The following is a 5,000-nucleotide window of genomic DNA, read 5'->3' on the forward strand; positions in this document are numbered from 1 at the left end:
ATATGAGCACAGATGTAACACATTGTTTTTTCCATCCGTCTTCAGTGACCTGAACACCGAAATCAAGTAAACTATTTCTCTTACTTCTTTAACAAGTGCTTCTAGTGCGTCTGGTTTCTCTTTGGGCAGTTTACGGGCTAGTAAGAGAATCTACATATTCCTTTGTGAGTCGGATTAGGCTATGTTTTTTACATAAACATTTCATCCACACAGTGAAGACCACTTTTATGTTCTTCATCTATCTGTATATCTCGGCCACAACCTTAAAGTTACGGTTGTCAGTTGACATGTTACTCTTTGTCGACAATTCTAGATCTTCCTTTTCTATTGCCTTTGTAATTGTTTCCCTTCTTATTATATAATCGTGTGTTTACGTTTGTTTTTCCAAGCATTATGTCTTATAAAATACGAGGGCTCTTTAGATTCTTAAAACAAAGGCTTACGGAAAGCAAAAAAGGATGTAAGTCATTTTGAGTTTATTTCAAAGTAAATGTGATGTTCGGCATCTATAAATACATGATGGATCTAGAGGGAGGAGGTGGAGAACCACGTCTATATAAAATTACTGGGGAGTCCCGTAACTCCTGCTGGGGGTGGAGCCGGACCCTCCACGGGCCTTAGCCTCGTCCTGCTGGCGAGCGAACTCGATCTGATCGAGGACGAACTGTGGGATGGGGTGGGGGAAGGCGGGAGCCACGGGCAGGAAGGACGACTCGGGCTTGTAGCCCTCGGCATCGGCGACGAAGCTGAGATCGAAGACCTGTCCGTCGGGGAAGGTGAAGGAGACGGAGCCCTGTTGGGAACCACCGGGTCCTCCCTGTTCACTGCGCCTGATGCCATCACCGGTCTCCATGTCGAGGCTGTAAGCTCCGTGTTCGTTGGGGTGTACGCGGTCGTCCCGGATGATGGGCACTACATCCACCACGCGCCCGGAGCCGCCAGGAGTGGGTGGGCTGTAGAGCCTGTCGGCCATGGCCGTGGCAACCAGGCAGGCGAGTACGATCTGAACAAGGTGATTAAACGTGTTAACGCAGTGCTAATACCAGAGGAGCCAATAAATGTGTCAAACCAAGAGAGAATAAACAGAGGAGAGGAGGGAAACACTTACTGTGAACATGGTGGAAGCTGGTTTGTGTGTGGTGCTGCATGTGACCTACCTTGCCCTTATATATGCCACGGTGGGGAATGACCAGGGTCACCCGCTGCCTGCTTTGAACTTTGAGAGTCTTACTGTAATTGTTATCAAGGCAGAGGATGTAAGGATTACGCACACGGTAGCCGGCCCATCATTCAGCATCTTTTGGTATCAAGATTTTTTTACATTTTTTAAGATGACACATATGTGTACATGTATTTGCAAATTTATACGCACACACACACACACAAACACACACGCACACTCTCTCTCTCTCTCTCTCTCTCTCTCTCTCTCTCTCTCTCTCTCTCTCTCTCTCTCACACACACTCTCTCTCTCTCTCTCTCTCTCTCTCGGTGGCGCGGTTGGTAGAGTCCTAGACTGTCAGTATGGCGGTACTGGCGGTACCTGGTTCGAATCCTGCCCAGGGCTGAAATTATTTCAGTATCGCTGCGCTTCGAGTCGTTACTCCAACTCCCGTGGGAGTGGAGTTGGGTGTGTGTATGCGTGTAAGGTCATAGCATTACCCATAGATCGGTCATACGAGCTCAGAGCTCTCTTCCGGGAGGGAAATAGCTGTCGATCACTAGTCCAACGCGTGATCCTAAGACCAAGGTGAAACACACACACACACACACACACACACACACACACACACACACACACACACACACACACACACACACACACACACACACACACACACACACACACATACAGAAACACACACACACAAACACACACACACACACACACACACACACACACACACACACACACACACATACACACACATACACACACACACACACACACACACACACACACACACACACACACACACACACACACACACACACACACACACACACACACACACACACACACACACACACACACACACACACACACACACACACACACACACACATACACAGAGAGAGAGAGAGGGAGGGAGAGAAAGTAATGAGACCTGAAGTTAAACAACGTTGTCCTGAAAGTACAGGAAAAGAAAGGGAAAACACTTCGTTTGATTCTAATATGCCCGTATGGGGAACTGACTGCGCTTTTTTATGCAATCGACATTTTAGTGACTTTAGTGAAATCTCTACAGACCAAGTTACTCAGCAGTTTGTTGTGATTATAGATCAATCTTCACTAAAAAAATAATTGAACTCTTTCAGTTTCTACTGACCCTCCGTCCTGCTGTCTTTCTAGATTTCATTTTTAACACTGACTTCCCTTCTTCTGTGCGAAATTGTATCCAATGATAGAAACTCTTTCCCATTGACAAAATACTTCATTCCAACATGAACGTGGTGAGCTCGGTGGACCGCCTAACCCTTGTTTGCTCTTTGGCTTTTCAAAGGTTATGATAACAAGAGGTCACAGCCCTTTGAATGACGTTGGTTCCATCCTCATCGCGGGGCAGTTGGGCACAGATAACGCTGGCTCACCTAAGCAGGTATGACACAGCTTTACACATTCTAAACTACGACAAACACAGAGAATTCGAGTTTCTACGAAATACGGATAGACTCTTGCAATCAGACGTTCGATTTGGTCATCTTTGTTATGTGTCCTGTTGAAGAATGAAAAGTGCATTGCACACATAAACCGGAAATTTCTCCTCGTGTCTCCTTCGTTTTGTTTCAGTTAACTCCAGAGAAACCCTTGTGAGCGTTTGTGGGTTAAGGACTTCAGCAGACATTACGTCCATACTAGTCCATCCCTTATTTCTCAATAGAATGATGCTTATTCTTACGTCATCTAACCCTGATTCTCCCGCAGCATTCCCCCATCCCTAGGCTCCCGTGTCCCTAGAACAGACCCCACTATATCCTGAAATAACTATTTGATTTTTTCGTACGAATGTAGATGTGTAGTTCTAACTCTATAAGTAGGTAGAATATTGGAACGTTTTTTTTTTTTTTTAACTGCTGGCGAGCGAACTGGATCTGGACGAGGACAAACTGCTGCAGGGGCGGCCGCTACGGGCAGGAAGGGCGACTCGGACCGTTTACCGTTCCCGTCGGCGACGTAGCTGAGATAGAAAACCTGTCCGTCGGGGAAGGTGAAGGAGACTTTGCCCTGCTGGTGGGAACTAGCGGGACCTCCCTGCTTGCCTCGCACGATTTCGTCACCTGTTTCCACGTCGAGGCTGTCGTCAAAGCCAAAGTAAGAGCAGTTCGGGACACGCGCAACGGGGGTCAGGGCCAAGGACATGACGTGAAGTGTGGCGGAGCGCCCGCCCACACAGAGAAAATCCATCAAACTTTATTTGAATAGCGAATGGAATAAGTTACAATGGATAAATATTTAAGACAAATAATATTGTTCATTCTTTTTCCACCATGTTCAATATAATAATTTTATAACTATTCGATCATATGAACACAGGTGAAGCAGCACAATGTTTACATCCTTAAATATGTGAAGCTATTTGGAACAGGGTCTCTATATGGATGGATCATTAATAATTTGTTCACAGTTATATTGAGTCAAAGTTGGTTAACATATTTAATTTTGATAAGCTGTGTTTCAGTAAACTGGGGCACTAATCTCCATGTCCGAATATTTCCTTCGCTTTCGTCTAAATGTCATTTGAAGTATACGATTTCAACTTGTTCTAATGAGTGTAATGTGGAAGCGTTTATAGATACCGCAGTGTTTTGTAACACCAAGAAGAGAAATCGTGGAATACGTTGTCTTCAGCCAGCTAAGAAATCAGGTTAGGAAATCGAGAATACTTGTGATCCAATTATCTTTATTATTTTATTTTGTAAATTACCTGTAAGTCCTGGCATTGATTGACAGACACAGATGATGACGTCATGTCGACTGAAAGTGAAAGTGTGATTTTCCTAAATTTTCTTTTCTTTTAATTCACAAATAGGATACGAATTTCGAACTATTTATGAATAAGTAGGGGATATAGAAAATAAGGCTTAACAATGCATACAAAATACACTGTGTTTTATTTATGCATTTCCTGGGAATAAATTTATTTTAGTTGTACCAGTCAGTAAAACCATCATTATATGGATACGTTTATTATACACCATTTTTGTATTTCACAAACAACAGAGAAAATGTATCAAACCATATCTGAACAAACACTGTAATCAGATATCATAGATAAAATTAATCAATCTTAAGCCATTCCTGTGATATCGTAGTTGATTATCATTTGGTTTCAGAGTCCAGGAATCAAACCTGGGTCTTGTGAGCTGCTAGCACCGTCCCTTAACATTTACCAAAGGGAGATGCAAAACGGTGGCAGCCTTAGATATTGCTTGTGTACAGGATATTATATGGTGGCAACATCAAGCGTGTACAGGATTCTATGTCGATTGAAACTATGACTCTGACATCAGTTTTACGCTGAGTCCCGACTCCACACGTAGACAATGGAAGACCTGAACGTGGCATTTTATCTCAAATTGGTTTGAAACAGGTTTAGAAACTCAGGAATCCGGAGATTGATTCCAGAATGTGGAAGCCAAGTTGTTATCAGAAAATATTGTATTTTTACAAATATGAATTTTGAATCTTTTATCATCCTATTTACAGCACTTTTATGGATTGATAATGCGTTGAAGATGTTCATGTCCATAAGAATCTAATGAAGCACTGACATGCGTATCTGAGATGCAAATGTGCCTCATATCGTTGACATCAATCAGGGGCCGACATTCATATATGGGCATGCGTCGAAGAGAGATCTTTTAGCCGGTGACCCGACCCAATCTTGCATTAGCCTTGGCTGTAGCCATCGAGGTTGATGGCTACCCCATCCACCACGCACCGAATGCCACCACCGGTATTGGAAGAGGAGGAGGAGGAGGAAGAGTAAGAGGAGGAG

Source organism: Oratosquilla oratoria, chromosome 42, assembly GCF_046742065.1.
Source record: "Oratosquilla oratoria isolate Oo_2021 chromosome 42, ASM4674206v1, whole genome shotgun sequence".
In the NCBI taxonomy this organism is placed as follows: domain Eukaryota; kingdom Metazoa; phylum Arthropoda; class Malacostraca; order Stomatopoda; family Squillidae; genus Oratosquilla; species Oratosquilla oratoria.